At 49.9% G+C, this 21033-nt stretch overlaps 1 protein-coding gene across 4 annotated transcripts in view; it reads right to left on the bottom strand.

Moving 5' to 3' along the window:
* The window catches only part of pxb (putative Hedgehog signaling attenuator pxb), a 227620-nt gene extending 208320 nt beyond the window's left edge, over positions 1-19300 (bottom strand). For all 4 annotated transcript variants that reach the window (XM_069126045.1, XM_069126040.1, XM_069126044.1 and 1 more), the window contains exon 1: positions 17466-19300. The gene's annotated coding sequence lies outside the window, so the exon portion shown is untranslated. The remainder of the gene's footprint in view (positions 1-17465) is intronic.
* Between the last annotated feature and the right edge of the window lie 1733 nt (positions 19301-21033).

Raw genomic sequence — 21033 nt, forward strand, 5'->3', positions numbered from 1 at the left:
TGTACCTGCTGCTAGTTGCGTTTACGCGGTAGGCGTGCATTGCCGAGATGTAACTTCAGAAATTCGCACGGTAACTCGTAATTGTTCCTATCGAGCACCCTAGTGTGTCGGATGTTTCCTCGCGGGGGGAATTAGTATCGCTGAATCGCTGCAGGTAATCGGCGATCGCGTATCGTACGAGTTATCGAAATATTGAAATTTCGATTGTTATGTTTTGCCTCGCCTCGGCGAAATTACGCACAGAGCCGAAGGATCGTAAACGACGAAGCACTCGAGGAAGACTGGCAAGGATGAGGAATTCCAGGGGGGAAAGTATGACTTTTAATGCACATCCTCGAGGCGTCTCGCGATTATTCCACGTAAACGACGAGATTAAACTGTGCTCGAAATCCAGTAATGGTTCAGGGATGAAAAGTTTGAACGCTCGACTCTCGGTCGTTGGCGCTGGCGAAGTCGAAATTTAAAGTCTCCGAAGGTTCTCTCTGCAACCGGGGGTGGCTGCAGCCGGAGGAAGAAAACTTCCCTTCTCCGGTCGGTGCCGGGATTAAGTTCGAACAAAAAGGATCCTCGCGTTGGAAGTTCGCCGGGCGGCGAGCATAAAGAGAGAAAAAAAATTCACGGGAATTATTCTGTCGAGCATTAATTTCATCCGATTGCCGTGCCGCAGCAGATTCTCGCGGATTTACGATCGGCGAAAGTCGCAAACACTCGAATCCGGGTTGTGTCGAAGCAAGCGGTAATTTACCGTTTCTCACGAGATAAAACTTCGCTTCTTACTTGAAAATGAAAAGATCTCGCGTCTTTGGCAGTCTCGCGATTTTAATTAAGAAAATCAGCGTCCCCATGGACTCGGATAGTCGCTGAATCGCCCACCTTCGCGATCTCGGTGACACACATTTCCCGGAACAACAAAGTCCGTAGTGATGCCGCGCGTCCGCGATATCCAGCTTCGTCGTTCGCCGCCATTAATTGCGTTGTTCCTTCCACGGATCGAGGGAAATCGACGCGCTGAAAATTACCTGGCGGCAATTGTCGCGAGCGGTTCGATTGAAAGGCGGAAACGAAGGAGCGAGTTGCGGTGTGTTTTGCCGGGGAATCAGGCTTCGTTACGTCATAATCACACGCTGCCACTGCCGAAGGCCATTCATCGATTTCCACCAGAGAATTTTCACGACATCGCACCTACACCTTAATCGCAGACGCCCGCGTTTTCGCGTAGCAATCGCGACTTCTCGCCGCGGTGTTTATCGATTCCGTGCAGCACCAGCTGCCAGCTCGTTATTCGAAGCACCGGGCAAACGTTGGCTGTTACATTTTCCACGCATGTACGTGAACAACGCGTACACGTTGTCGTGTAAGTACACACACTGTTACGTACTTGGTGTAACGTTCGCGAGCAAACCAAATAAACGGGTGAGCTCGTTCCATAGAGAAACGCAAATGTTCGCTGACGAGTGTCCGAAACGACGAACCGATGGTCCAAGAAAGCGTGCTAAGAAGCAAACCACTTAATTACGCGCGATTATGCCGTTTCACGCCTACGAATTATCGTTCCCACGAAATTTAACGTTGTGTTGCGTGAACGGTGATTACGCACACTGCCTGTGTAATTATTTACTCATTTTTTTACGGGATGGATCGCTTCTGTGTCGAAGCAGAGAAGCGGAAAAAATAGAAGTACACAGCTGCGATGAAAGTATCGATCGATAATGAGTCGGAACGAATCGACTGGCGGATGAAGCGATCGGGAATCGGGTTGATCCGAAGGGCGATTCCACCACGCGATGGTCGGCCGGTGTTGAAACATATCGCCGCAAACCATACGCGCGATATTAAAAATGAAATATAGGCCTCCGAAAGTCCGATGAAACCGCGTGCGAATAAATCGCGCGGAAACGTTCGCGGAATTGAACGACGGAATCCGGAAGAATCGGCGGTTATTTTGGAAAGGAAAGTACACCACAGAGGAATGCATTATACATTTGACTAAAAACTTCGTTCGTCATGCTACAACGAGAATTGATCGGACCTTCGATGAAGCGATGTTCGTTGATGAAAGATAGCTGGCATTTTGTTGAAACAAGAGATCGTAGTGAAACCAGTTGGAACCTACTGGAGAGATTAGTCACGCTGATTAGAGAATTAGCAAGAAATAGGCGGTATAAGTGTGTCGTACGAGTTTCGTACTTGTGCTTCGTCATCGCGAACCTAAGCCTCGAAACTTATCATCGAACATCTTGGATCACGACGAAGTAAAACTAAATGTAAAACGAGCTAAAAATGAAACGAACTAAGAAACTGGAACAAAGAACGGTCTCTGAATTATTCGGAAATTCGTGCAACAAATTCGTGGCTTCCCAGCTGGAAGCCACGTCTGCCATCGACTATAACCTCCGTTTGTTGGATAAGAAAAATTACTGGCTGCCGGTTGAAATTCTCATCTGAAATTCGTGTACACCGATGCTCCGGCATTTGCGTGGGTAAAGTCAGGACGGAACACGGCACGTCCGGTACACGTAACGGTTACTCCAACATAAATTATTAATGAGTACACACACCCACGATAAAACAGCATCCAAAAGCAACGGCACCGGCGACAACGGTAACGCTAACAGATAGCTGTTCTCCTGGTTATCCCGGACGTTCAGGTTGCATCGAGTCTACGAGAACGGGACTAAGTCGACCAAGAGTGGACAAGTTGTTTTGGGAAAGTTGCCGCTTCGATAAAAAGACCACGATGAAATTGAATAGCGGACCTCCGCCCCTTTTCATATTTCAAACTTCGCGTTTACTTTCTATACACCGTAGAGGTTTTCCGTGTAGTTTACGCGTTCGCCCGTGAATGAGAAATTGGCGACGCGGGTCGTGATCCACGACATGTCCAATATAAGGACGGCCAGTGGTAATAACTATACGAGAGACGCGTGGAAAGCGAGTCCAGTGCCGTAACTAAAACCAGCCAGCATCTGCCAGCGCTATTTTATAAATATTTATACTCGCGGCGGCTTGGTATATTTAGTCGTCGACCAATCGGTTCCCGTGGAATCTCAGAATGAAGAGCGGCAATAGTTTTGCCGGGCAACCAGGCCAGGAAGGACCACGTTATTTTTAACGGCGCTCCAACTTTTTCACTCTCACCCGAGTTACGGGTTACTTACTTGCCGCAGTCGCTGCTCGTTGTTCGCTTTTCCTTCGCTTCTCTCCCAACGAACGCTCGTTTGTTTGCCAAAGCTTCTACCAAATAATTACGACGATCGATCCGTCGACTCGTTCGTAAAACTTGTACCTTTCCGTGAAAATGTCTGGTAAACTCGGTTGTCGCGACCGAGTATCGGGCTGTTTCGAAACAACGAGGAACGCGGAAAATTTCCTGTCAGGCTTTTCTCTCGATTTATCGACAAATATTTAAGGAGACAGGCTCGGGCGGTCTCGACGGCGCTACGTCAAAGCCGCGAGAAAATTCTTTCGAGATCGAGGAGAAACTTTTTAAACGATTAAATTACCTGGCGTGTCGCGACCTCGTCGCTATCGACTTCCCGTCTCTCGGCCATCGTATCGATACGAACGAGCCTCGATAGAGCATCGATTATATGCATCGTTCTGTTAATGGATGCGTGCATTACGAGGACTAACGCGAATCATCTTAACGATCACCGTGTTGCGCATCGATACGACAATTTTCCCGATAAAAAGGTATCCAACTGTTGCTAGGTCACTCGATTCCTCGCTGAATCTCTCGGTAATCAAACCGATCAACGTCGCCTTCCACCACAGACTCGTCCAAGAGTATAGAAATTCCCGGATGCGAAAAACGAGATGTAGAGTTATCGGAGAAAAGCTTAATTTTTCGAACGACAAAGTTATCGTGCCGAAGTATCGATCTCTTGATTGCGCAAAGTTCACGGAAGATTCGAAAGGAAACTCGAATACTTACAGCTTCGACGATAAAATAGGAGAATCAGAGTAATGTCGATGGTTGAATCGAGCCAATGTGAAACGTCGATAACGGAAGAAACGTTGTGGGAGGTCACGGCGAATCGATTAATCGACTGTCGCCTGTCGTGTAGCAGGTCCGTCGAATTCTCGGAACGCGTGCACGGGTGCAGGAACGCGTGTTCACGCTGACATGTTGAACGATGTTTAAGAAACAGCAGCTGATGTCTGCAGTGTCTCTAAAGCTACGTTACCGATGTCAGAGATCAGCCACGTCATTCATATACGCTCCACCGCTACCTATGCCCTCGTAATTCGTGGCCCTTGCTCCCGGCCTAACTCCAATCATCCTCTTCGTTCCATCTTTGTAACGCCAGACACAACTGTTTCTGTTCGTTACTGGTTTCTGTACCACATACTTTTTGTTAATATCCTAGCGCCAGACTTCTTACATACGTTTGAACATTGATTTATTTCATCGTGTTCCAGTTATATGTGTACCTCTCGACTTACGTCGTTCCGGAGATCTTCACGAGCAAACAACTTTACGACCCTGTTTACACGATCCTCGTATTAACTTCTTACGCTGCGCGTCTCTTCGATTTTCCCCTCCTTCAAACCTGAATTACACCGAAAGATTAAAAAGTCTGCCATTGGACGGATATGTGGAAAATTTGAAAACGCTTCGTGCTTAAAAAGCTGCTATAATTAAGAATGAAAATAAATAAGTGGCAAAGACAGGATCTCGAAGAGGAAGTACGAGTACGCAGAGGAAGTTGTTTGGCAAAGTATCTCCGAAGCAGCGCGCGTGAACGCAACATTTTTGATGTTTTCCACGCTTTGCTTGGTTCTTGGGGGCACTTCCATCCACGAGAGCCCAAGTTATCGTCGAGTTACTGCGCGTCCGTTGCAACGACGAACTTAACCAAACCTGGAGCGGCGGATCGAGCGCCATGCGAATGAACTTGATTAATTGCCCGACTGAGTCACGAATTAGCGTGTGAACGAGAGAAGCACGCCGATGTGTCAGTTAAACGAGTGACGAGAGGGATAGGAGAGAAGATAGAGAGGGAAAGGCCGATGGAGAGAACCAGCAGGAAGTTTCGACCCAACGACCCACTTCAATCGTCTACACGATGATCGAGTGGCAATAAAAAATCGATTTCCAGTTGGACCCGTATTCGCGTGCCGTCATTTCGAGCGAATTTCCTAGTTAACGCGACGCGATGGAACTTTCGATCGCGGAGCCTGCTTTCCAAAGCGATGTGGTTAAGGGTATGCAACGCGTGGAGGGTTCATCGGAGAGCGAAGGAACGACGTCTGATGGCAGACAACGGGGCCAATTAATCAGCCTCGAGAATCTTCGTTTACTCGGACAGGTTAATCCGAAAGGTGAAAATATTCGAGCGGCTTTAAGACGAGTCGTTTCAGTGCTTCGGGGAATTCGCAGCTTGCCCGTATCGGGTTGGAAGAATAAACAGACCGTTGGAGAAGGGGACGAGAACCGAGGGAGAAACTGAAAAAAGTCTATCTTCCCGAGAGCGATATTATCGGTCGGAACTATTTTTTATTCGAAACGACAGGGGTGAACGAGAGAGAAATCGTTCTTGCCTCGCGTTGATTAGTTCTGTTGCACGATATCTCTCCACCCTACCTTCCAGTCCCCAGAGGAAACTAGATCGAGGAATGCACACCGTCGACACCAACCTACCCTTCTATTCTCTGTCTTTCTCTACCATCTTCCATTTCGTTTCATCTTCCATCGTCGTTTCACTCTTCTATACTGCCGTTTACGTCGGTTCCCGCTGTTTCTCTTTCCGCGCCCTTTCGCCCGCTGACTCACAAACTCTTGTGGTAAATAACCCTACGCGGAAAGTTAATGCCGCTAGTCGACCGCGCTATGTAACTTCACGCCTGCAACATCGATTACAGACCGCCTCTAAAACGACGTGCCATCGGCCAACTGGAAGAACGACAGCAAATCCAGTTGCGCGACGTCCTCAAATTTTTACTCGGATTAAAAACGTACGAACGTGGTTTTTAGCTCGCGCGAAAACCAAATCCACTCGTTTACCGGCCGAATTAAAATCCTGGACCAACTCTGTTCGTGGCTCCTCGTTTTGCTTATCGCTCGCTGCCCGACAACTTTCTCCCCGCTATAGTTCGCCTGCAAAGTTTTCGAAAACCCGCGCACCGAGAAGAAATACTTTCTCCGTGGAAAATTCGGACCAGCAACTGGCAAGTTGTCAGGCCGAGAACATACGCTGGCGGTTGGTTTGCAGAGGCCTGTAGCAGACAGGGTACACGGAGAAAGAGCAGGGCGAATCCGGGGTGATAGATAACAAGATGGTCGTGGCCCCTGCAACTTCGGCCCACCACCGATAAATTATTCGACGCGCTGTTTTCCGCCAAAGATTGTTTTCCCTTTGCTGCGCTCGTCCACGACGCGCCACAAGAAACAAGCACGTTGCACGCACGCGTTTGTTCGCCGGGGTGCCTGCTCCGGGGTGGTTGGCGAGTTGAAGAGGGTGTAAAAAGTACGGGGCTGCCAGCAGGGCGTCGACGATGGGGATGGGTAATCCAATGTTATTCTGCCTTTCAGTCAACGACACGCGTCACCCTGGCGCGCGTGTTTCGCGTCAAGAGACCGGCGATTTCGCGCGCTCGAAAAATGACGAAGTTCTTTGTCACGTGGCATTTGCCAGTCGAAATTGAAACCAAGATCGAGGAAAATTTCGCTACACTGTCCTACGATCTTGGCGACGATCTAGAGCCATTATCCGGCTTAGCGCGGTCCAAAGTTTCGTGAATTTGTCGCAGTTCCCTCAACCGAGCAGCGGACGTCAGCAAAAATAAAGACAATCTGCGCTAATGCTCGTATTTCGTTAATTTGCGATCGCACCCCCTCGGAATAGGAAGAGGAAAAGGAGGAGCCAGAGGGAATCGCAGAATTTTGTCCTTCGCCTACCCAGCTGCCGCGACTCGCAGCAACTACGTGTATCCATGTACAAAGTAGTTTTGTTCGGCGCACGAACGACCCGGTTGCGAGCCCGCGCCAACAGAGGGGTGGCGGCTCGCGGAAGGGATGGGTAATCTAATGTGATCGCGCGACACAGTCGGCGGCAGTAATTTTAAAAGGGGGATGCCGAGAGTCGCGGCACACCGTGAGCGAATTTGCGCATGAAAGAAGCCGCGTGCTTCCGAGTGCCCTACTCCAGACTACTCGAAGGGGGTGGAAAAAGCGGGCCAACGGGGCGTGTTCCTTCGGTGGGAAGGAAGAAAAAAAAAAGAAGCGGGTTGTTTCCCCTGTCGTTCAGTAGCCAGATGCGCATACATCGGATCCAATCACGTGCGTTTATTTAAGCTGTTTGTTCGCCAGACCAGAAGAAAAGTGCGTCGAGGGGTTCGCCAGCCTCGACGCCTTCGTAACGAAGCAGTTTCCATGCGAACCGTATTCTTCCCACTTTGATCCTGTTTCTCTTCGTCGACTATCTAACGATTGCACTCGTTCTCCAACCGTAATTCGAATCGCCACAGATCGGAACGGAAAGTTACAAGAGACACGCTCGAATAGCTTCGGTCAGAGAAAAAAGAGAGCGATGGAGGAGGGCAAGGTTCAACGTAACAAATTCTGACCCGATGTTCCGATAACGCACGGACCGAGATTACGTCATCCTGGTGGACGATCGGCTCGAAGCGACACGGCCAGATCGGAATGCAACGGGAGCGTAACACCTCGAGGAACGATCGGATATCGCGACACGCGCGCGTTTGCACTCCGATAACAAAGTTGCGCTCATGTGTAGCAACTGTGATAAACGATTGGACTACCGGGAACCGTTGCGTCGAGACGGCGATAGTCGACACCACGACCTGTCTAACCGATAACTCGTAATCGTTTGGCTCACGAGCAATATTTACGGAGCGAGGCGAATACGCGTAGCCTCGCCTCGATAGGGATATCGCAGCCTGTCGACGAAACATCGATCCACTGCCTGCCAGTGTTTACTTTGGATAGACGGTTTTACACATCTACGCGAGATTACAGTCGTTTCGAGACTGTAAAACCAAGAAGAATGCCAGGATATTTCGGCAAGCCGACCGTATATCCTTTCTTTTTTATACCCTTTTACGACAGGATTCGTCTGATCGCGATGAAAGAAAAAGGCGAAGAAGAGGGAAACGAGAGGAAAGATAAGAAGAAGGAAAATTGCAAAGATAAATACGAAAATTCGAGGATAGGAAGGCAGTGACGTAGAGGGGAAATCATTTAGCGGCTTTGATATCTCTTAATACGTCGTGAAGGACCACCCGGCGGGATTAAAAAGAGGATCGACCGGAGCGCGCGGACCCGGGGATACCGGCGTCGCTTATGTCACTTAATTGCGCGTACCACCGCGTTAAAGGGACTCTTTGACGAGGTCGATAATTACTGTCTGGACGAGCGTGTGTATACCACGGACGTCGGCGACGAGGAAGAGGCGTACGACGATGCGATTTCGAGCATTCAAGCGTCGTTACTTTGATTATTTCCCAGGTTACCGGGTGGCCGCGGTTAATTTCACGTTCGTTAGTTGCCTAAAGCAGCGAGAGTAACGGGAAAGTTATTTACCGATCCTACCAGGAAAGGCATGGGAACGTATGCAATACGTTACACACGTTCGATCGACGAAATTGTTTCGGCTTTTTTTCGACCGTCGCCTCTTCCTCTCCGCTTCGTTCCCGTTCCTCGTCCATTTCCCCGTAACCCCAAAACGTATACAAGCGAGTAGAGTGAGCCGGATAGATTTTCCCTACATACTCGGTTAATTACGCCAGCTAAATAGTCGCATTATACGTAACGCTAGAAGTATGTATATATATTCAGCTGCTGCGGCAGCTATCGTAACGCAAATAACGCTATCGCTTCTTCTAGATTTCAGTCGACCGTTTGCAGATTCTTGGCTGGAGGTGACCAAACAACGTAACTCGCACAATCTTACGCAACTTCGAAACTGGCCCGTAGAAACGTTTGTCGGTTGGTGCGCAAACAGACCCGTTGATACGTCGAATTCCGCGAACGCATACGCGCGTCCATTCTATCGAATCGCAACAGTGTCGTAAGGAAAACAGGGATATCGCATGCATAACAGGAACGACCTCGTAAGCGTTTTACGGAACGTCGTAAAGTCGCGAATCTCCTAACGGAAGCGATTTCCGAACGCCGTGCGGATACACACGGCAAAACGAAAACACACACGGAACACCGGCCGCGGAAATAATCAGCGTTTGATTTATGGCGGCAGACTGAAATTCCAGCACGCGAATTGGAGCGATGAAAGCGCCACTCCTGTCGCGTTTACACGCTACCGAGAGGGTACATGGGACCGGGAATCGACGGGATTGTCCGCGGACAAAAGATCCGCGATGCAAGGATCCATCGCGGCTTTGCAAGCCAGGATGGTTGATGGCCACGCGCGCGATGGTTACGGGTGATTTGTGCGCGATTGTTCGCGTCCCGCCGCTTGTACATACACGACCGGCGTGGCAATCGGCGAATCCCACCTCTGTCTGCTCCTCTGTCTCTCTGCGTTTCTCGTTCGCTTATGCAACGCGACGAATCGATCCTCTCGACGAAGGTCAAATTTGTCTAGGAAATATTTTTCAAAATCCGTGGCAAAGGTTGAAACGAATACCATGGTCGCTTCTCGCGGCCACGTTTCTCGCAAGAGAGCGTGGAAAGTTCTCCGGGAACAAAAATGCCTCGGTTCGTAGCCCCGAAACCGCAGCATAGAACTTCTCGCGATTCCGTGTTGAACTTGCTAAATCTTCGAATCAACCTGTCACACCGAGAACCGTATTATTTCCGTGTTTTTCCAAAGCTGAGATAATAAGCGCAGGATGAACTTGTTGATCCAGCGGCAGCGAAAGGCTTGCAGCTACCGTGTTCGGCTAGGCGACCCGTTTCCCTCAGCCAGTCGATTTTATCGATCGATTAAAACGTCGACTATAACAGAGCGGATGCCCGGTTCGACACACACACACGCGTGTAAACATATAAAATTGTGTATTATATACGGTAACGTAACGTTTCCAGCTCATACATAGAGATGCGAGTGATTTCCATACATATCAGTTTCATTTCGTTCGACCGCGCTACCCTACGGTGCCACTGCATAGCTTTCACGATATCGCGCAACTATGGGGGAGGCACTGTAACGTAGGCGTCTAATCTATGGGTATATCGACGCGCTCCACGTTTCACCGGACCCCCATCGAGCGACAGATGTCGGTCTTGCACTGCGCCTAACGACCGCGGCAAATGTTATTACTCCTTTTTAATTCGATTTCGTTTGCGTTGCGCGGGGGCTCTGTCGCTAAAAAAAAAAAATTCACCCCTTCCGAATAGTTTCGTGACCTGTTTGGGAAAACATTATTGTTATCGCGGATCAAAGTGCTTACGCGCGTTGCGCTTCTACAGGCTCGAGTTTTTCGATTCTTTCGAGCGTGCGAGTGCGAGGAAACGCTGAATCCGTCAAAGCAACTGGTCATTTCGAGTCGAGCGAAAGAAACTCGATCGTCCAAAACGAGGTTACGATGTCGCAAGTCGAGTTAGCAGCGGATTAAATGGCCGCGGAAACACAAGTCGAAAATATAGAATAAAAATTTTTCTTTTTAATTTTTTTTTTTTAATTTTTCTATCGAGACAACGATCTACAGTGAGATCCGTTATAACGCACCGCACGCGTACCGAGTGAAAATTCAAAGTCGATTTTCTCGAAAACAAAGCCTCGAACAAAAAATTTTTATTCTATATTTTCGACTTCTTTTTTCGCATAGAATCACCCCCTTTCCGCTTGTACCACCAGTTACCAACCACCCTGTATATCGAGATAACGAGTCATTTTCACAAGTGTGGAACATAGTAGTGAAGAAGCCAGTGCTTGGATAATAGTGATCGCACAGACGATTTCCATAAATACCATCGTCTTTGCGCGATCGCGTTCGACGATGTCGTGCCGAATTCATCTTTACTTTCTACGCTCGTGTTCGCGCTTCCGACACGATCGCTCCGAGTTTCCCTCGTTCCGTTTCCTTGCCCGCCATTCGATCGTCCAACAAAGACCGTCCCACGGTCAGAGACCGAACGTCTTCGACTTAAATCTCGAGGGGTCCGATTGCAAAGGACGGACAGACGAGAAATAAATAACGTTCGTAATCTCGGTCCGGTACTCGCTCGAGTATTACGAAAGTTTTCGGCGCAGTCCATGGAACTGCTGCTTGCTTTCGAATAAGCTGCTTCCCCCGAGAACATCGTGGCTCCGCTTCTTTTCGAAATCCGGTTTCCTATACATCCGCTCGCTAGCGATTTGTCAGCGAGCTAACGGTGCAACGTGAACCGTAACGCAAATCGCTGCGCGAGAACCGTATCGCGTTATCGCAGACCGCCGTTTGCTTGTTCATTAACCCTTTGCACTCCTATGTCGAGTACGACTCGACATCAATTTTTATCTCAGCAGCTCCTTTGTCGAGTGCCACTCGACGTTCATTCAGTCCCGCATTTCTTTTGTGAAACGCGCGAAAGAAAACTAGGATTGCATACTGGAAATTGTTTCAAAATGTATCGTACACTTACAAATTACAAAATACAAAAATAGTGTAAATAAAATTGGTATTTACGCGAACTTGTTTCCTCCTTTATTATTTCAAATTGTCTTATTTTTTAGTTAAAGTAAATTTCAAACGAAATACTTAAAAACGTTAAGAGCTGCTGGCAACGAAATTGAAATAAAATTCGCAGTGCAGAGGGTTGAAACGTATTGTCGTTTCACGTTGCTTAGCTTGAAGCAACGCGAAACTTTCGATTTTCCATCGAAATGAGAAATACGCAAGTTGCGTTTTCGATTGAAAGTCGGTTCAAGCTAAGCAAGGTTTCCGTTGCTTACTGAGCCACTGCAAGTTCAAGGTCGCGTGAAATTTCGTACTATGATTTACGAGGCTATAAAAATATCCGAACCCGTTTAAAAGAAGAGTGCCGGAGTTTACAGCGAACACGACGTTCATGGTGGCGATAAAATCGGCGCGCGTGTGATTGATTTCTTAATGATTGCTCGGAGGATCCATCGTCCCGCCCTCTCAAGTACGGTGGGGGCACCGATAATGCAAATTTCTACCGCGAGGGTTAGGCATAGCGGTGGACGCAGCAATTATGCATAGCGGTGTCGGCGAGCTGGGGTCTCGCGTTGCTCTGACAGCGGCAAAAGTTAGAGAGAAACAAGGAGAGAGGGTTGTGGAGAGCGAGAGAGACAGAGAAAATAACGGCAGGACGAGATGTGTACAAGTGGGGGGTGTCACTCGCAGCTGTTTCAACCCCGTGCCACGAACCACCCCCAAAACGAACGAAGGAGTAACAGCAGTCACTCGGTCATTAAGGGGCGTGATCGTTGTTTGATTGCGGAGGTTGAACCTACCTTTTTCGCCGTTTCGATCGTTCAGCTTACCCCTCGTTGCCTTTGTCTATGTCATAATATTATAAAACATTTCCATGCCTCGAAAATTACACGTTGTCCGAAAGGGAAGTTGGAAAGAACGAACCGCTGCAACTACGTGTTTCATTTCGTTATGTTTCCAGCCGACGTTCACGGATGTATCACGAATCTCGCTAATGTCCCCTAATTTCCAACGCATCGTTTAAAGAATTCCGCGTATCCGACAGCAACGTTGTAGTCGATTCGGTACGAATCAAGAGATAAGCGAGCACGAGACGACCGCGGATTCGCATTATTTTTGTCCGCGATTTAACCGGTAATCGATACGCTATTTGCATAATTACCGGGAAGCGTGCGGCGATCTGTTCGGGCGCGTCCATCGACCCGCAAAAACTAACGCCGTAAACGCCGTAAAGGTTCTGTCTGGTGGCAGCTGCTGATTCTCCAGCGTTCGGCAGTGGCCTTTTCTTACGAGCGTAAAAATTCATAAAAAGGAAGAGAAAAATACAGTGGGCTTGAAATGAAATTCGCGAAACAGACGCCGCTGTATTTCTTGTCTCTGGCGTTTCGGTAGATGATCAAGGATAATTTAAACGCAGGGGGACGTGCACAATTTCCGATTCTCCCTCGTGCCTGCCGACTCGATCGCGATATAAAAGCGAGGGTTTCGACCTCCGAACGATGAGGTGTTGGAACGCCTCCAAAGGCGTCTTTGAGACGTGACGAGCTCGTAAACGTAGGTCCGTCGCGCGTGGATGTTTCGTGAGACGTCGTGTATTCCTGCGAGCGACCGCCCCCGCGCGAGATATAAATTAAATCGACTTGTCACCGGCCGCCGCCACTAAATAATACTTAGCGCTGGATTAACGCGCGGCCTTTGCCAACGAGAATCAGCCAGCAGAGCTGGAGCTCGACCTCCTATTTTACAAGGAGACAGGCGGCCGCCTTCGAACACGATATACACGCGCGAATCATAGCGGCCAACTCGCGCGTGATCGCGAAAATAAACACGACGATATTTTATCCGAAGCCGGTAGAGAGTCGCTGGAAAACAAGCTCGCAAGTCTCGGTTTGTTAGACGAAACGCGATCAACGGTGGCGAGAATTAGGACAGTCGATTTGTACTGGTCGTTGGAATTGGAGAGCGGCGGGGGCGTGAAATGATCGCGCGAGTCGAGCGACGGAAGAGAGTCTGCGAAGGAACGCGTCCGAGTGTATGGAAGAAAGAAAGATGGAAGGAACGTGGTCGGCGAGTCGCCAAGAGCGAGGAAAACGATGGCGGAAAGGAAGAATAAAGGCGAGGAAAGTTGACTCGTAAAGAGGAAGGGCGAAGGGAGCGGAGAGGCAAAGGAGATCGGTGCTAGGCTGTCGCGACCAGACGAGCCAGCCTCGAGATCCGAAGTTAAAGTTTTCTCGGTGATGACCGGGCCATCGCGGCACCGTCGATAGAACAGGGAAGGAGCGTTTTACGATAAAACTGCTCGGATCCAATTTATCTGACGCGCCACGCAGCAAGAACTGGGTCGCTTCCGGGCTATCGTTCCCTCCCATTTTTCCGTCGGGCTTCCCTTTCGTACGTTGGTTCGCCGCTCGTTCCAGCGGATATATTCCGCGACTGGTTCTCCGCTAATGGCAGACGCCACGCTGCTTTCCATCGCGGGATATTTAATTGCACGCTGTCCGAAATCGAAAATCAACAGCCCAAATTACTTCTTTCCTGTTCGTTTTTCTACTTTTCTTTCTCCTTCTTTTCGAACGAACGCCCGCTCGTGCCGATCCTCTTTTTCGGGAATTTTCTCTGTCAAGGAATTTGCTGCCGCTTCGCCAGATACGCGGTAGCTGGAATTTTCAACGTAATTCGTTCGCGCGACCTAACTTCCACCTCTTACAAGTGGATATCGTTAGTGGATATTGCCATATACACGATTCAGCCAATATTCATTTTGCTCGCCATGGCGTTCCGCCAGGAGCGTTTCCCGCGAGCTCGGTTATTCTGCCGGTTGAAATCGAAGCCCGATAGCGCGTCGTTCGAACAGCGATCGTTATCGTGTCTCGGGGACGCGAGCTACCGTGAAATCTCTCCGTGAAGCCCGAAGAGACTCGTTTTCCCTCCGTAAGCGAATTTTCTTTAACGGCGCGGATGGAAGTACGATCAGAAGCACCGCGTATCCCATTATATTCGCCGTTACGCGGATATCTAATTAATTCGTTTCTTTCGACGGCGCGTTAAAAAACCGTTGACGAGAAGGATGCGCGATAAAGCAATGATTTATGCGGTAACTTAGCGTTTGAACTCGCGGAGAGTCCACGGAGGCAGTATGAAATTACGACGGCAACGGTAGGAAGCTCGGGTGACGTTGACTAATATCAGAGGTGGGAAGCTTTTGATTAAGAGCGTCTTTACACCTTGCCGCGACCTCGGGGCGGATCAACGGCCGAGCGAGCCGAGTAACAACCAGCGGACACTTGGATAGCCGCGCTTAAGTGGAAACCGTTTATTTCTCAGATTTTCCCTGCAATCCGTGGCAAGCCGACGATGAAAAATTTGATGAATTTAGCGTCGACGGGACCAGAGCGAATAGGTGAGCCGGAAGGGAAAATACGCGCAGTGTCGGCAGATCGTGTTCGATATAGCAACAGAGTGGAGTTTTGATGGAACCGTGAGCCGAGAATTAGTAAGTCACACGCGACGGGCCTATTTACATGCTTCTTTACACGGCCACGGAATTTTAAGCGATCGTTCCCCTCGTGTGCGAAGGACTCGCGTGGGTGTCGCTGTCTCCTATTTACCCGCGCGGGAAAATTCGAATACTAACGAGCGCGTTACGCAAATACGTTCGAAAGTGTGAATCGATTCCGAGAAATATCCGACGAAAATAGGACGCGTCGGTTAATTAACGCCAATGCGTACGTAAGTGTTTTCGTTGGAAGGTGTAAAACCGAGCGCCGGATTCAAATAATTTATGGTAGCATTACGTGCCGCAAATAAAGACGATACGCAAAACACGAGTGAAATCGCGTTCGATTATCGTTTGTCTGCTAATTAGTCTGGCGCAAGCTGCACACCGCTTTGTGTCTGTCATGTCTATCGCGAAATTAATTTCTGCCGGTCGAATGTCTCGAAAAATTGCACGGTTTGCGGAAAGCAGTGGCGGAATCACGGCACGGCAAACGCATTATCCAAATCGAACGGGCTGCCGTGAAACGCGGCACGCGCTTTAGGTGACTTCTAATTAATTATTTTGCAGTTGCCGGCCACGCCATCACGCTGACAGCCGCACGGATAAACAATTATCGTGCGCTCTAACGAGTACCGAGTTCTTTGGCAAAGCTACGCGTTCCCTTGTCGTTCGCCACGCGTCTCTTTCTTCCTTCCTTTCCATCGAGCTGTATTTCCATTTGATTTCGTCGCGTTGCTCAGTGTCGCGTCGCTGAACCGTAATATCACGAGGATACCGAATCTTTCGAACGCGATCGTTACGAGATACCTTAACGAATTCCACGACGTTTCCCCCGGCGGCAATCAGAGCGACCGTTCTCGTTAAAGTTGCCCGATCGAAATACGTTTAAAGACGTCTTTAATCGTCGCCCCTTATCACGCTACAGTTCTACAAAGTTTCCGCGTACGGTCTGGGTGCCGCGAACCCGGTCGCATCGGGGACGGACAAGTATTTATGTCGGTGCTCGTCCGCACGCACTTAAACCATACGATATCTACGTAATTCGGGTCCGCCTAATGGAGATAAGCCAGAACGTACGGCGCGGTTTTCTCGGATGGCGTAATGAGCGAAGACACGAGGTCCTTAATAATGCGCTCGAACCGTTTCCTCGTGGTCTTTGCCTCTCTGCCTCTTGCTCTCTGTTTCTCTCTTGCGCGCCTGGTATCTGGTCTTTTCCCTGTCTGGCCCCCCGGCGGCGCACGACGGACGCAGGTGCACCGGAATTGCCAGACCGACTCGCAAAATCTGAGCCTCTCTACGGCTTTACGACCGGCTAAAGCCACCCTCCTCGCGCCACCAGCGTAAAGTTACTAAGTACTCGAGGGAGATTCGATAACCTCTTTAGAGCGACATCGGTGACGAAATAATTAATCGTCGTTGCCGCAGGAGATCGGTCAGGGGCGTTAAACTTGATTCGAGAGGCATCAGCCTCTCGCGATCTTCGAGCTTAACGATACGGGTAAACGGAATAATTTGCTAAGAATAATTCTCTTGGGAATAAGTTGGTCGCGTGGGAAGACGAAGCGCAAGGCGAGGAGCGGGGAAAATCAAACCTGTTTGAAGAGCGAAACGCAAACGTATTTCCTGGAAAGTACCCATAACCGAGAGAGAGTCCCGGTCCCCGTGGAATACGAATTAGTCGGAGATATATTGTAAATACGAAAGTACTCCCTGGTTTGATGTTCTCGAAATTATTAATTACCGGCAACTTCGCAGCGCGGGAAGTTTTCGTTTGATCATCCAAGTTAAGCTGCGTTAGACACGGTTAGCGCTTAGGTGGTTACTTGTCTATAAACGTTATACGCGGTGCATCGCCGTTTCGCATCACGTCCTACGTGTATATTCGATCGTCGAGTGACCGCAGCGCTCCTTGTGTCTTGTTAATTTCGAAATAAAAAAAAATAAAATAGAAAAGAAGAAAAAAGAAGAGAAGGGCAAAGACTAACCTCCCGTGCAATTCCGAAGAGCAATCAACGGGGTTCGTTCAACTTCAAAGAACACGCGAGAATGGTTAAATTGCAGGATGAAATGCGAGATACGGCTCGGGTTAAAGGAAAGAATAACGCAGAGCTATTACGGGGGCGATACTCTGGAAAGTCTGACGGTCGTCGAGGGTTAGAAAGTAATAGACCGAGAAATTCCTCGGAGACGAGCGAAAGGTCGCCAAGTCAGCCAGCTAGCGCATAAAGAAATTTTTGCTTCGGGCTTCGCCGGCATTTCCCGTGAGAGTCTGTTCCCCGTCCCATTCCCTCTTCCTTTTCCGATTCTTCTCCCGGCATGACTATGGTGCGCGCCTACAGCCAATCTTGTCCGCTAATAAAGTACGTACGTCGCAGCGACTTACCTTTCGATCCTGGACGGAAGCCCCGTTTGTCACGATTGCGCTGCCAGCATTCTTCGCTGTGACAGTTGGCGTGTCCACTTTTCCCCTTGGCTGACTTTCGTTCGTCCTCTATGGGATCTCGCGACGTATCGTTCGGTGAGCAACGTGCGTGCAGCCGTCAAGTTCAGGGTTGCCGACGTTTCCACGGAAAACCAGCGACGGACAGCGGGTTCCCTTCCCTCTATTCTCGACCATGTAATCCGGTTCGTTTTCCGAAAGTGTCTCTTCGTTCCTTCACTTTGAACTTCTCCAAGATTCAAGGTCTTCCCCTAACTCGTTTCGCTATTCTCATCGCGTTTCTTTCGTCCTCGTCTCGGAACAGGAAACCTTCGCCGACTTTGCACAGCGGATCAGACGCGTTCCATTCTCCAGGATTTCTATCTTGGCTCGACGATCTCCAGGTTGATCGTCGAAGGGTCGTACGAATCGTCGTTGCTTTTACATGGGACAACGGTCGAGAGAAACGCGTGCAGCGGTTAGACCCGTTAATCGATCCTCGTTACGCGGTAGCTCGATCGTCGTTCTACTGGATCCGCTGATCGAAAGCAGATCTCGCAACCTCTCGCCAATCCCTTCCCTTTCTTCTTGCCCGTTTGTCTAACTCTAGGCTGGTCCGTCGACTACGGCGATTTTATTGCGTCGAGAGGATGCAACGTGGCCAGACGATCGGTCGATGTTCGATAAGGCGCTAATGCGCTAATTGGCAGCCGAACACCGCGTATCCTGTCGCTCGAGTTAATTATATTTAATTGTCGGGCCATTAATCGTATCTTTAATTACCCACTGTGCGCTACGTACGGCGTGCCTCGAATGTCGTGCGAGTTGTACGTCGAAATCTCAACGATCCGAACTGGATCGATCGAATTCACCGTTCGACGGGCCCCACGATCGGCTGCGAGCGAGGACGAAAATCGTGAGAGATCGGCGACGACGACGGACGACCAGGCGATTTGATCCCTTAAAGGTAAAAGGGAAAGAAGAAAGGCAAAGCTACTCGTTTGCTCTTCGACGCTCCCGGTCTCTTCGACAACGGTCTCTTACGGTTCTCCGATGCGCTTCAGCGGTTTCCCGAGAGGATCGTTCTTTCTCCTCAAAAGAGTTTCGCAGACGGGGAAGGAGCGCGAGCTCCACGAAGGGTCGTCCACTTTCTTCTCCTTAGGGTGGCGAGATCCTTTTTCCACGGATTCACCACCATCCCTCCGGGCCGCTACCGCTCCCAACGCAAAGTTCCCTTATTACTGGGATCGATCGGTCACTTTTTCTCTTCCACGCTCGCTCCTCGCCCGTCGGAAAAAGGTCGCGCAAGATCCCCGCTAGCTTTATCTACCGCTTTGCCAGGCGGTCTTCGTTAACCCGGAACAGAGAGGCGTGGATCCGCGAAATCGCCACAGTCGAGTTCCCACCTAACGAACTCCAGGCCACTACGCTCTGTTTTGGTAACAGGCGCGCTTTCCACGCCGCTGCACAGTCTCTGGTTCGCTGGTACGAACAAACGGCAGATACGGTTCGATCGAAAGTCACGTCAAATTACGCCAGTCGAACCTGCCCCGGGATTTCCAACATCTCGTCGCGCGATGGGTCTCGCGCAACGAAATCGAAACCGCGTTTATCGGCGATCGTAATCGAACGATGTAACAACGGAACACGAGGTTTCCAGAGATTCACGAGTCCAGCGAGCTGTCGAGGGCCACGCGATCGGCCGGTCAGAGCGGTTGTTGTCGCGACGAAAGTGTTGGCGAACGCGTATACCAAAGGTAAGCTCACCGAGAGAGGAGGTGATCCCGCAACGAAGCGGGTTCTCGGCACGACTGAGAGGCTCGAACCTCGGCGACGAGAGCCACCCCCACGGGAGGGTGGCAGAGCGAGATACAGAGAGCAAGAGGGAGGCAAGCCGCGGGCTGAAACGAGAGGGCGAGCGGCCCAGAGCGAGACGGACTGCGCGCAGTCGCAAATTCGAAAGCCGGGCGACGATATTAATTACATCCTTTCGACCGACGGAAACGAATCGAGCGCAGCACACCGGAATATAACGAGACTGCGGCGTGCGCGTTTAAAATCTATCCGCCGCGTGTCCTTTCGAAAACTTGACCGTTCTAGCGCCGCCGCGCGCATTTTCGCGGCTCATCGTCCACATCTTTCCATCGAGTCCGACCCTCTCTCGATCTGCGATGCGCCCCCTCGGTAAGCACCCCAAAATAATGGATGGATAATCTGTTCTGGCGTGGCCCGCCGGGACTAAAAGGTTCCTACGAATTCGTCGATCGTTCTCCTCTGCTCTTCTCCGCTGTTTTGTTTCCCTTCGTTCCTCCCCCTCGTTCACCATTTCCCTTCGTTTACCATCTCCCTTCGAGATCTCTCGGGACGCGTTTCCCCCGAAGCCACCCTGTTGATCGCCAAGCTTTCGCTTCGTCCAAGCGTCGCTGCGATCGCTCCCGTGGAATATTTGCAACAATTCTGCAAAATTCACATGAATGTGAGAAAAAAGAAAAAAAAGAAAAGATGAAAAACGGCTGTAGCGGAGAACGGGAAAAGTCGATTTCGTAGCAAACAGTCGCCGATTAGAAAACGCTGTCGCGATGACCAATTCGAGGGATGACCGTTCGATTACTTGGCCGACCGTGTTCGGCGACCTGGTTGAGAATCAGGTGGAAAACTTTCAACGTTAATTGCCGCGAATTTTCATCGAATTTCTCTCGGTGTTGGTTCACGCGCGCGCGACGAACAAACGTCGGGGAACAAGCGGAGTCGATACGGCGCTTTTAGTGGCACATTGCGCGTGTCGTTTGCATAGAAACTACAGTTTATGGTCGCCTCTTCCGACGTTCGATGCTACGACTTCCGCTCTACGGATCCTATTGGCGGTTTCGGTAGCAAGCTCGGCAATTAGAAGCGCTCCGACCGCTCCCACGCCATAAACTGTTGGACGCCCACGTGTCGCGGCCACCTCGCGCGTGAAAGTCCAAGGGAATCGCGGCCATACGAGTTCGTCTCTCACCTGAACGTGGATAAAACCGTCGCGTCCCTACGGCGGCACGTCGAATTTACGATGGGAAGAACGCGAGAGACACTCGGGCTACGAGAGTGGACATCGCCGTGAAGAAACTCGTTCCAGTGACGGCCCCAGTCGATGGAGAAAGTGGCCGTGGACTCGATCGTCGGTTTACCATTTCGAATCGGAATTCGCGTGCTTCTCCGTCACGTTCGAGGTTTATTAAACGGTCCGCGTGTGTGTTGACACGAAAATGGATTGCAACGATTTAAAAATTAAAATTAAGGTAAAGCTTCGCGATACTGGATTTCAACGTCGAATCAATCACCTCTTAAGAGAGATGGATCGATCTTTTTGCCGGAATCGGCCCTTCCAACAAACACCTTCGAATGCCGAGTTACAGCCTCGTTATACCAGGTTAATGGAATTAGTTATCGGAAAGTTTGACGGAAAACAGAGGAGAGTGGTGGTGGTTGCGAGGCGCAGCGATGGCTCATACACGTAATCCGTGATACAGAGCCCAATTTTTCGCACACTGCG

This window comes from Bombus flavifrons, chromosome 13 (assembly GCF_040668555.2).
Source record: "Bombus flavifrons isolate JBK064 chromosome 13, iyBomFlav1_principal, whole genome shotgun sequence".
NCBI lineage: Eukaryota > Metazoa > Arthropoda > Insecta > Hymenoptera > Apidae > Bombus > Bombus flavifrons.